This window comes from Apodemus sylvaticus, chromosome 18, assembly GCF_947179515.1.
Source record: "Apodemus sylvaticus chromosome 18, mApoSyl1.1, whole genome shotgun sequence".
Classification (NCBI taxonomy): Eukaryota; Metazoa; Chordata; class Mammalia; order Rodentia; family Muridae; genus Apodemus; species Apodemus sylvaticus.
Genome location: NC_067489.1, coordinates 26429768 through 26443034, shown reverse-complemented (window position 1 = coordinate 26443034; position 13267 = coordinate 26429768). Strand labels below are relative to the sequence as shown.

The 13267-nt window shown below is 41.5% G+C and overlaps 1 protein-coding gene and 1 pseudogene across 6 annotated transcripts in view; both read left to right on the top strand.

Annotated features, from left to right (window-relative positions):
- The window catches only part of Unc5d (unc-5 netrin receptor D), a 534361-nt gene that overhangs the window by 126057 nt on the left and 395037 nt on the right, over positions 1–13267 (top strand). The gene's annotated exons all lie outside the window — the stretch shown is intronic.
- LOC127668875 (nucleolar RNA helicase 2-like) lies at positions 10447–12771 on the top strand (annotated as a pseudogene).

The window sequence follows — 13267 nt, the reverse complement described above, 5'->3', positions numbered from 1 at the left end:
ATCTAAATCAGGTTTTCATCATGGTGGAAAAACACCTGTTTTGCAACCTAAGGAGGTAAGGTTGGCTTTATTTCTAGCTAGGAGGATTCAGTTCATGATTGCTTTTGTCCAGTGGCCTTATGGCCTGTGGCAGAATATTATCTCCAGAAGGAGCATGTGGAGAAGAGGCCTGTATAATCCAACAGTGACTAGGGTTGATATGGAAGAGTCCGGTACTCAATTATCACTTTTGAGAGAATGCCTCCCCTAGTGACTACTAACCCTCCTCCCCCAAATTGTGATACCTTTCAGTAGGGTCACAAGCTGACAGCCAAGCCTTTGTCAAGGGCGTTTAGAGGACATGTAACTTCCAAACTCTATAGGTTATGGGGTTGCCTCTGCATTTGATGTTGTCAGGATGTTGCTTTAAAATACAATGATTTCATTTTGCAGTGGTTGAAGAGTATCCTCTCACCCTCACTTAATTAAATATGGCACAAGACACCAAACACAACTGTAGGCCTGAACTCAGAAATGTATGAAGAAGCTATATTCAGAGAAATGTTCCTCTTTTGGAGGAACATTTGGATCTTTCCTACCAAAACCCTACTTTTTCTTTCTTTTCTTTTCTTTTCTTTCCTTCTTTTTTTTTTTTTTTTTTGCTCAGTTCTTATTTTCTTCAATGGTATAAAGCAGTCTTAGTATGTTCTTGGAAAAGCTTGCTCTGTTTCATTTTATGTAAGTGAGCTGATAAGCGATATTTCTAATTCCTTACATAGAACTCAAGTCTCAGACATGTTAATCACATGGTCTGCTATTGAACTCTACCCTGGCCCTTAGGGTATCTTTATGTATTATTCTCTCTCTACCAGTAGAAAATGAATGCTCCTAAGTGGTTTTCGTACTACAGCATTGATGGTAATAGTAACATATGGAAAAAATTTAAGTGTTTTCATGGGAGGGGTTTAATTGCTATTGTTCATCCAAGGGGAAATATGAGGTGCTATGTTGCTGTAAGAAGGATAAGAGAAGTCCTCATATGGAATAATTCCAGCACACTGGTTCGTGGAAACATGAGAGAGTGCATGGCTCATTTGCAGTTCTGGAGAAAGGCTTCAGCTGGAGCCTGTAATGTGCCTCTCACGTTCTCCCCACCATTTTCACTGCCTGCCATTCTCTCCATGAAGGGTTATCAGTTCAGACTCGCAGTCCGTAGGCTCATCCCCATTTCTGCAGAAAGTACAGGTGCTGGAGTAAGATGCTTACGAGGTAGAAGTGCAGGAGTGGTGAGACAGAGGGATTGGAAGTTCACAGTCAAGGATGGGAGGGACCATTTCTCCAGTTATCAGTCACTGGAAAGCGTGGACAAGAATATCATGAAGCAAATGTAGAATCCTGGTATGTAAAGTTTACAGTTGTCCCTTCTGTAGCACACAGTTCAGTGTAGGTCTAGTGTATGCTGAGTGAGCATTTCTGGGAAAAACAGTTAGTGAACAGGTGACAGTCCAGGAACCCAGCTTTCTATGATAATTACTCCATGAAAGAACCTATAGTTTGGGGCAAAGAAACAGCATCAACTATTAGCAGGATCAAATCTCTGGCTTATAATAAACAAAGGAATAATCAAAATGTCAAACCCAATTCCTGCCTTACATTGTTTCTTCAAACTATTAGGAGTTTGGATGGAGTGTGAAAGAAAGTGTGAACAGAGCAGGGCCAGATGTAGGCACACTTGGACTTAAATTCTATTTTAGTTAACTGATTGCACATTGGGGTTTTCTAAAGCTGACATGCAAGGATACCAGAGAGCAACCAGGTGCACAGTCTTTTCTCAGATTTTTCCTTTATCATTGCCCAGAAGAGGTGCTCTGAATTTCTTCCATGTCTCCTGGATCCATGTCTCCTGTATCCATGTTTCCTGCACTCCTGTCTCCTGCATCTATCTCTTGCATTCATGTCTCCTGCATCCACGTTTCCTGTATCCATGTTTCCTACATCCTATCTTGATTGGTGTGCGCGCACACACACACATACACACACACACACACATAGATACAGACACACACAGACACAGACACACATACACACACACAGATACAGACACATACAGACACACACACACAGATACAGACATACACAGACACAGACACACAGATACAGACATACACAGACACAGACACAGACACACATACACACACAGATACAGACACACACACAAATACAGACACATATAGACAGACACATATAGACACACACACACACACACACACACACATACATGCACACACTCCACACTTCTTTGTTAAATGTATTCAATATCTGGGTACTTTACCAGGACATTTTCCTCTCTGTCATAAAAATTGTTGAAAATTTTGTGTTGCATTTATTTCATCAGTACATCTAGAATACTATGCTTTATGTACCTCTGTATCTCTCTGTGTCTATCTATCATCATATGTAAGTAGCCTGGTATTAACCACCCATGGTGTATTTGTGAAGTACATTGACTCACCAGCAACTCAATGACTTGGGATACTAAACGACATGGACCCCTGGGCCCTTTTTCCTAAAGTAATTTTATTGCCATGACTATACTTGGAAATATATTGAAAAAATGACGAAAGAAAAAAAATGGTATGCGACATCATTACCATCATCTTTTAAGATTCGTTGTACATTTTTTATCACATGACAGACAACTTGATGAAAGGCCTAATTGCCTAACATTAGTGGAAATTATTTTCGTAGCTCATGTCATAATAAAGATTATTAGTGTAGCGTAGTCTTCTTTTGTATAACTCCAAGTAGGATAAGATTAATAAAATAATTTCCAAAGTGTAGCTGTTTGACATGCCTGGAGTTGTTATAATTTGGCAAAATGAGAAGTGCCTGCAGACCCATTGACTTCAGATGGTGCAGCAGTTTGCTGCAGAAGCCTTGAAACCCAGTATGTCTGCCTCACAGCAGGTTCCCTAGGATTTGGTGGGGAGTGTTCCTAAGAGGTTCACTAAGCCTTTGTTTTCTACCAGAAGCCCCTTTTCTAGAGCAGAGCCTGCCACTCCCTTTGCCTACAGAACACAGCTGCTGGATTCTCATCCTTGCCTCCCTGGTCTGCTTCTATGTCCTTCCCTTTAATTTCTCATTTTTTCTAGGATGGAAAGACTGAAAGAGAGGGGTAAGAGCAAAGAGACCTCAGATTCACCTTGTACCAAACCAGGAAGCTTGGTCTTCCCTGGACTGCCTTGCTGGAAAAGCATTAAGTGTTTGCATGTGAGAATGCTGCTCCCGAAAGCTTCCTCCCAGGGGACTTATTTGTAATTATTGGAAACATAATTGAACCATTGGACAGGCCTATCACAACCTTGGGATGTCTAACGCATTTATTTATTTATTTATTTATTTATTTATTTATTTATTTTCAAAATGGGCTGCAAACAGGAAATATCAAAAAGAGTGGCTTAAAACTGAAAGGAAATCTTTCATTAATCAGAGACATTCATAAAACAAACCAGGCAGGAAGAGAGAATCTTTGATGACAGGACTTTGGGCTGCTGTGCGATCCTTGAAGATCGCTGCTATAGGCTTGGCTTGGCATAGCTGTAGCTTGCTCTACCAAATGAGCCAACCCAGTTAATCATTCTGTCATGTGGAGTGGGAAGGAACAAAAGGTTGCTAGTACACAGTCATTTGCAGTGCCCTTTGTGCCTGCCTCTCCCTGCCTCACTTGTTTCTCCCCTGTCTCCAAGCCTCTCTCCTTCCTTCCTTTTTTTAAACTTATTAGCAAGCCAGTTACTCATAAAGTCTGCCCGCGAGCACAGGTATACTGCTACATTTGCTTTTATCCTGAGACTTTAAATTATTTAAAAATACCTTTTTAAAAATAGTTAGCAAACAAAGGGATAGCTTTTGTTCTAGTTGGCTCTCTGCTATATTTTAGGGGAGAAAGGGTTTTGTTTCTGCCTTTAGTTCCAAGTAACAGCTAATGGCCTATGGAAGTCAGGGAAGGGCTTCACGCTAAAACCTTGAGGTGTTTCTTACCTGTTTGCTCATAAGGTCATATTCAGCTACCTTTCTTATACAGTACAGCCTGAGGGATAGCTCCCGCCACAGTAGGATGGATCTTCTTGCATCAATTATCAATCAAGGCCATTTCTGTAGCATATGGTAAGTTCTTTAATTGATGTTTCTTCTTCCCAGGTGAGTTTGGACGGTGTTAATTTGACAATGAAAACTAACCAGCACGAATTTCAGTATGACGGTTCCAAACCTATCCAAACCTTCTAATATGTCTCTATACTCTTCTGTGCTTCCATCTCCACTCCCCCCCTAAAGGGGATACACACATACACACACAAACACACACACCATTGATTAAGGTATATGTGTGTGTGTGCATGTATGTATGTGGGCACAGCACAGAGTACTTCTTGACAACTTGCAAGAGTAAGTTCTCTCTTTCCATTATGTCATTTCTGGGGCATCACATTCTAATTGACAGGCTTACATGCAAGTATCTCTATTATCTGTTGAGCCATCTGTCCAGCCCTGACCACTGCCTCTGTCTTACAGGTGGCCTTCTTTCATCAAAATAGTTCCCCCACTTGCTTTCACGTTGCACATATTCTATGACTGTCTCTCCCACATACTTTTCCATCTCTTTAGATATCTTCTGCTTCTCATGGTCCTCATTCCTCTCCCCCCTCTCTCTCCTTCTCCCCTTCTTTCTCTTTCATATAAGCACGCGTGCACACGTGCACATACACACACACACACACTCACATGCACTTACATGCACACAAATACACATGCATGCACACGCATGTGCACACACGCTCAAATTCCATTCTGTGCATGAGAGAAAAATGTAGCTTTTGTCTTTTTGACTCTGGCCTATTTTGCTTAGCACAATCACTTTCTGTTGCATCTATTTTCCTATAAGTGTCGTAATTTCCTTGTCCTTCATGGCTGAGTAAAATTTCACCGTGTGTAGGTACCACATGTGTTTTTTTTTTCTTTATCAGTTCATGGAACAACCAGGAGACAATATGTCCAGTAAGTGACAATTCAAACATTTAGTGAGTCAAAAAATGTGACATGATTATAAAAACAGTATTGTTTAAGAGTTCAAGTATCACCATGGTGAATGTACTATTCTCTTCCATTAGAGATACTGAAGAAAGGAAGCACAGAGCATCATCTGTATTGGAGTGCCTCATTCAGTTTCTGTGTCAACATTCACAATACGTATTTTATTATTTATCCAGTTTGTTTGAAACTTATTGTAGTCAAACTCTTGATAAATTTAGTTTTTGCTGAGAACTTCACCCCATGCTCCCTGCTAAAGACAAAGGCCTGGTATTTTAAAATCATGTATCATACTTCATATGTGAAATTCTACATGAAGTCATTTCGTATGAGTTTAACATGAATTCAGATATTTAATATACATGAAGGTAATATTGATACTCATAAGTTATTATATAATGTAAAATGTATATTATAGATTGAACAAACTGAGATTTTTGTCCCATATTCTAACATTTATGTGGTGAATTCATGATCTCCTAATGGGATAATGTGTAAGAGTAGTCAGAATTCTAATCTTGAACTACTAATATCCAAATCTACAACAACATTAAATTTTGTTTTTAAAGCTGCCAAGCTACTGTATCTTTAATAAATGTGTACTATATAGATAACATTGCAGATAATACAATTTTATTCAATTTTCATCCTATTTTATTGGTGGGTTTGAACTTGAGAATGGCAGTACTGGTCTTGGCATGCTGTAATAAAATGACTTATCTCTTTCTTCTAATCTGCTCCCCTTGTTCCTAGTATTGACTGTGTAGGTCAATGTAGCCCCAAACGCCTGGCAGTCTTAATGCTGGGATAACACATACTTCACCATGCTTGGCTAGTCTAAGCTCTTTTTTTAATTGAATATTTTATTTATTCACATTTCAAATGCTATTCTCTTTCCTGGTTTCCCCTCTGCAAACCTCCTATCCCATCTCCCCTTACCCTACTTCTGTGAGGGTGCTCCCCTACCCACCTACCCACTCCCTCCTCCCTGCCCTAGCATTCCTCTACTCTGGGGCATCAAACCTTCACAAGACCAAGGTCCTCCCCTCCCAGTGATGCCAGATAAGGCCCCTTCAGCTTCTCCAGTCCTTCTTCTGACTCTTCCATTGTGTTTCCTGTGCTCAGTCTGATGGTTGACTGTGAGTATCCACATCTGTACTGGTCAGGATCTGGCACTTCTTGGCACCTGAAATAGTATCTGGGTTTTGTGTCTGCATGTGGGGTGGATCCCCAGGTGGGGTGGTCTCTAGATGGCCTTTCCTTCAGTCTGTGCTCCACTCTTTGTCCCTGTATTTCCTCTAGACAAGAGCAATTCTGAGATAAAATTTTGGATATGGGTGGGTACCCCATCCCTTAACTGGGGGCTGGGTACCCCATCCCTTAACTGGGGGCTGTGCTTAACCTCTGGATATGGTCTTGACAGGTTCCTGGGAGTCTCTTGCTTTCCCTTCCAGCCCTTCCAGCAGAATGGGCTGAGCCCTGGTGAATTTATTTTATTTTACCTGTGGAGGAAACTGAAGAAAGAAGGCAGGGTATTGTATTCTACTTAGTCAGTGTGTAGGTCTCGACAGAGTCCTGGGAGGCTCTTGCTTTCCTGGCACCTGGGACTTTCTACTCAGCTTTTTAATAGCTGCAAACAATTCAGCTTCATACATTGTTGTCTTTGCATTCTCAACTTCAGCACAATTCTAAGTGAAATGAAAAGAAAGGAAATGGACATATTCTCTGAATTATTTCATTGAAATTTACAAAATGATGCTCTTGGAAACAACCATATTTTGGTGTCTGTGAAATAGATCTTGCTTATAAAGCCACATCAAGGACTGTGTTTGCAACATTAGGTGGGAAACACTGATGGCTAGAGAGTCTGTTGGATGATGGTCCTTGTAGGAATGCTTCTCATTAATGCTCTGAAGGCCTTAGCCCTTCTCATGTCTCCACGGTCTCCAGTACCAGGCATTCCTGGAGTGTAGGTTTGGTAGCTGGCTGTGTCTACCCTCAGATGTGTCCTTTGGAGGTTACATTGTACTTCTGGTTTATTTTCTCTGTGTACACCTTCTCCTGAGATAGCACTAAAGATAGGCTGGAATGTTGGTAGGCTTTGCCTTTCTGAATACATTTCTCCATTTTTCTCCAGAGCAGATGAGAGCTAGAAGACTTATGTGTCCTGAACTATTGTTCGGTGAAGATTTCATTAAGGCTCCTCTCATGCATTCCCTGTGTCTCATACCATTTCCTGATGCTATAACTGGATGTGAAAACAGGCAATTTATGAAGAACACTGATTCGTTCTGTTCCTAGTTCTGGAGGCTCACAAGCTCTTGTCACTTCCGGGTCTTATGAGGGCTTCATGTCACATCAGTGCATGGTAGATGCCCCCTGTGAAGAGACAGAGCAGATGTGTTCACACTGAGCTTTCTAACTTCTCTTAGAAAGATGCTGAGACAATCATGAAGGCCTCACTCTCAGGACCTCTTCAGTAGCAATGATCTTCCGAGCATCTTATGTCTCAGTACCATGTGAAGATAACCTTGAGGATGACATGTCATTATGAATCATGGAGAAGACCCAGTCTGGTCAGAGTGCCTATGTGCCATCATGTCAGTGGAATAAGGAAGATGTAGCTTGTTAGCCATATGTCAGGTAATGGTTTTCTCTGTTTCATTTTGACTTCTGTGTTTCGGCCTTTCTTCCAGCTCCCAAACCTGGGGAGTATTAGAAATGACATTCCCTTTTTTTCTTTTCTTCATATTTCTTACCACTGCAGGCTAGATTTTTCCAGGAACTTTCTATATGTCATTTCCAAGAATCCTATCATACCTTTTGGGGAAATTACCTTGTCTCCTTAAATTATATCTGGGGTTATTGTATCTTGAATTCACTGAACTGTAACTGTGATGCTATTATAGAGTAGGCTTACTGCCATGCGTTAACAATGGCTACCCATTTCCAAGGAAAGAGTCCAAATAAGGGATGAGAAGAAGGCATGTGTGCTGGGCCCCAGCATATGGCAATGCAAAGGAAGGAAAAAAAAAATAAGAGTTTGTAGTGACAGATGGATTTGAACCACATTTGGATCTGTTGAATACTTTTTAATATTTAATTTACAATGAATCTTTAATATAACATTTAACTAAGTCTTCTGTCATATTCTTTTGAAATGTATAAAGCCCTGTCAACGTAATTGTTTCTAGGAGATTTAATGGGAATATTGAGTGTTTAGAATTAAAACTGTTGTTGAAAAAAATGGTAATTCTCTCAAGATTTTTTATGGTTCACTTATATTTATTTGTGCTGTTTAGAATGGCGTATATATTTTTAACAGTCTGTCAGCTTTTTTATTTCCTGTTTGCTAGAACAAAATGGAATCAAATAATGAAAGTAACTTTTAGCTATGGAAATGAAATGCACATGGCAACTGCATATGGTACCAGACCCAGCCTGGTGCTGATGTAACAAGTTCCAACAGTTAGTCACGGTGCAAGCAACCATGGGGCCAGTATGATGGTAGCCACTTTCTTCCCACAATAGATGAAATAAATGAGTTTACTAAGTGGGAAAACAGCCTTTGGTCCTGCCCTAAAAAACTTAGAGCTGGGCTTTATAGAGTTACTTATAATGTGCTCATTCAAACATTTCAAGCCAAGTTCATTTTTAATGTAATTTTCAGTGTAGGCTGAGAACATTGCACTGAAGATAGGCTCGTATTCCTTCTGTTCCTGTTGTTTTACAATGGGATGGCTGTCTTCAGCACCAGTGCAGTACCTGACTCTAGTAACCAAGATTAGAAAAAACATGTTAGTGTCTTGGGTATTTAGAGTTTCTGAGCTAATATCCACTTATCAGTGACTGTATTCCATGTGTGTTCTACACAATTCACATATCGAAGGAGGAAAGAGAGGTCCCTGGTCTTGAAAATGCTTGTTCCAGAATTGTAGGGGAATACCAGGACATAGAAGTAGGAGTGAGTTGATAGGAGAATGGGCGGAGGGAAGAGGGCTTAGGGAACTTATGGGGAGGGGGAACCAGGAAAGGGAAAATCATTTTGAATATAAACAAAGAATATTGAAAATAAAAAATTATAAAAAAAAAGAAAAACATGTTAGTGTTCACACTTCTTACCAAAACTTATTATTTCCTTTTCTCACACTTCCTGATAATCTGCATTTCGACATACGTTGGGCTGACATGATGCTTTTCAAACATTCAGAAGGGTGAAGGGACTGTTGAAGACATGCAAAACTCATCAAGGGTTATGGATCAAAGTCAAATCCTTGTCTAGTCAACACCTGCTGTGGGAGACAGTGACGTTGATGGTTGATGGAGGTCTGTGATTCAGGGTTTGTTAAGAGAAATTTGATCTGAGCTCTGGTTGTTTATGCATTCCTAGCTGTCACCACTTCAGAAGTTTCATTGGAAAAGCTATTGCTTCCGGTCTTTATTCTGATCCACCCACCTTGTTGATCTGTGATGTCTTTGTGCATAATCCTTCTATGGGTATTTTGTCATTTTTACTTTTACTTGCTTCATTCATTTTGTATAATGGTATTTTCATAGCAGGGTGGGTAATTAGCATTAAAGGCAATTCTACAATCTTTCTTGATGAGAATCTAAGACTGGTCATTCTGCGGGGGGAAAAAATGAAGATGATGAATAAAGAAGAATTTTCTGATTGGGTACATTGTGATGGAGTTACAGTGATCTAATGTTATCTTCTCCTTGAATCTTTAATCTTTGCTTTGAACTGAGGCAAGCTATTTTATTTCATTTGTATCTACCATCCTCATCATTTGATAATTGCCTGTCAGGACTTATCGATTTGACTCATCATGAGTTTTTGGCTCTCTGACCTAGATTAAAGATCTACATTTTGGGGGTTACCATAGGGTTGGTTTATCTACCACAAATTATTCCTTCATATCTGAAACTGATGCTTCAGCGTAGAAACATGAATGAAAATGTGGCTATACTTACTTATAATTCCATTACTCAGGACTCTGAGACAGGGGGATGGTAGGTTTGAAAAATGCCTGGTTGGAGCATCATAGTAAGTTCTAGGTGCTATGTAAGTTTTGTGCTATGTACTGAGACCCTGTCTCAAAAAAAAAAAAATGATAAAACAGAAGGAAGGTTTAGAGATGGCTCGATGGCTCAGTGTTTAGCAGTACTGACTTCTCTTCCAGAGGACCTGAGTTCGATTCCCACAATCACATTGTGGCTCACAACCTCTTCTGTCATGCAGGTGTGCATGCAGCTAGAACACTCATAAAATAAATCTTTTGGACGAGTGAGGCAGGACTGAGAGGTGGTCTGCTCTTTCTTGTGGCTCTCTCTTTACATGCAGTTGAGGAAACCAGTAGGCCTGAGGAGCTTTGCTGAATAATGCCGGGAAAATTCCACAGTGCTTCTAAGTTAGGATCATGATAGGGCATAGGAGAACATGGAGACTCTGCTGAAGCCAAAGGAGAAGAAAACTAAAAAAGAGAAGCCAAAATCTTAGCCCAAAGATGCGACAGAAGGAATGGAAGAGGTGACTCCCTCCGAAGAGAAAGCAGTTGAAGAGAGATCCACATGAAGATGATGTAGCTCCCTCTAAATCCAAGAAGGCCAAGAAGCAGGAGGAGGATCCTCAAGGTGACACTGCGTCTAAAAGCAAAACCTCCAAGAAGAAAAAAGGAGCCCCTGGAGAAGAAAGCAGCCTCTGCTAAAACCAAAGAGTTGAAAACTGAGGAGTCTTCTGAAGCAGAGGCAGAAGCTCCTAAACCCAAGAAGCCGAAGAAATGGAAAGAAGCAAATGGAGACACTGGAGAGAGAAGCCCCAGGCTGAAGAATGAATTCTCCCGTTCTGAACTAAACTCCAGCTCCAGTGACGCTCCTGGTGATAAAATTAGGAGCAAGAGAGAAAAGGAAATAAATACCCGTGGAGCAGAAAGAAGCTTTCTCTAATTTTCCCATATCTGAAGAGATTTTCAAGCTTCTCAAAGCTCATGAGGTGAACTTCCTGTTTCCTATGTAAGCCAAGACATTCCACCATGTGTACAGGCATGGACAGGACCCGGGAAGGCATTCCCCTTTGCTATCCCTTTGAGAAACTCCAAGATGGACTACAAGCGAGGAAGAGAGGCCGAGCCCATTCTGTTGATCTTACTTTCCTCCCTACCCCTGTCTTCTTTTCTTCTTTTGGTGAGCAAAGACTTCAGTGACATCACTGAAAAACTATCAATAGTTTGTTTTTATGGTGTAACTCCCTATCGGGGTCAAATTGAATGAAGGCGGAGTGGGATTAACATCCTGGTTGGGACCCCACGTTGCATTAAAGACCTCTTGCAGAATGGCAAGCTAGATCTCACCAAACTTAAACATGTTGTCCTGGGTGAGGTTGACCAGATGTTGGATATGCATTTTGCTGATCATGTGGAAGTAATTTTATGTGTGGCATATAAGAAAGATTCTGAAGACAAGCCTCAAACATTGCTTTTCTCTGCAGCTTCCCCTCACTGGGTATTTAATGTTGCTAAGAAATATGTGAAATCTATATATGGACAGGTGTACCTGACCTGTAAAAAGACTCAGAAAGCAGCCATAGCTGTGGAGCACCTGGAGGTTAAGTGTCCCTGGAAGGAGAAGGCAGTGGTGATTGGGGTTCTGATCTGAGTATACAGCAGTCTTTAAGGGCTCACAATCATCTTCTGTGAAACCAAGAATGATGCCCGGAAGCTGTTGGAGAACACATGCATAAAGCAGTGTGCCCAGTCTGTACATGGCAACATGCCACAGAAGCAAAGGGAAATCTCCCTGAAAGGTTTCTGAAATGGCAATTTTGAGTTTTGGTGGCAGCCAATGTTGCTGCCCATGGGTTGGACATTTCTGAGGTTGATTTAGTTGTTTAGAGTGGTCCACCAAAGGATATGGATGTTCATCATTCGGGGTGGACAGGACAGGGGTTTGCATCTACAGTTTTCAGCACAAAGAAGAATACCAGTTAGCTCAAGTGGAGCTGAAAGCAGGAATTAAGTTTAAACGGATTGGTGTTCCTCCTGCAACAGAAATAATAAAAGCCTCCAGCAAAGATGTCATCGGGCTTTCTGATTCTGTGCCTCTATGGCCAGTGTGTGTGTGGCCAGTGCCACCGACCATTTCAAGCTGTCAGCTGAGAAGCTGGTTGTGGAGAAAGGAGCTGTAGAGGCCCTGGCAGCTGCTCTGGCCCACATCACAGGGGCCACATCGGAGGACCTGATCGGCTCACAAGCAGGTTGTGTGACCATGATCCTGAGGTACTCTACTGAGATGCCCAACATCAGTTATGCTTGGAAAGAACCTAAGGAACAGTTGGGCGAGAACATGGATGCCAAAGTGAAGGAGATGATCTTTCCCAAAGGACCACAGGAAGTTTCTTTTCATGTCCTCACTGAAGCAGTCACAGAAATACAGGCGAAGTGGCATGATTTGAGATGCTGGCAGCTCACCGAGCAGCCAGGGCAGGATGGACCCACGGAAGGATCTCGAGGCGGCAGCGGTCAGCGGATGGCAGCTGTGGCGTTTTCAGAGGACAGCAGGGAGGAAGCAGGAACTTCTGTGGACAGGAACACGGACAGCTATCGAGGAAGTAGAAACTTCAGAGGACAGTGACCAGGAGGTGGCAACAAAAGTAACAGACCCCCAAACAAAGGCCAGAGGCAGAGTTTTAATAAAGCCGTTGGTCAGTGAGTTGAAACCAGAAGGAACTGTTTCCACTGTGGACCCCAGGACCCATACTGCTGTCAAAGCCCCCAGTGCTTCCTTCCGTTTTTTATAATTTCTCAGCCCCACTTCCTTGCCGAGGGAGGCTTCTAGAATGTCTGACTAACCATCTTAAAATGTCTTCATTTTGAAAGGGGGATAGGAATTCATTGCATCATTTTCCAACATACTTTTAGATTTACAAAGTAAAACCAACCACAGATCTGCCAAAACAAACAAAGTAAAAGAATGAACCCTCAGTTTCTTAATGTGTCGAATGATGTGACCAATGACAGTGGTTTGAATGGTGGCCTCATTGGCCAACCTAGTGAGTGCCAGCAACCTATTTTTTGGGGGGGGGGGGATGGGGCTTGTTTGATTGACAGTTCATATAAATAGAGCCTTTCTTGATGCTGAGTCCACTCCATTCCTACACACCGACTAAGTAGAATACAATACCCTGCCTTCTTTCTTCAGTGTCCTC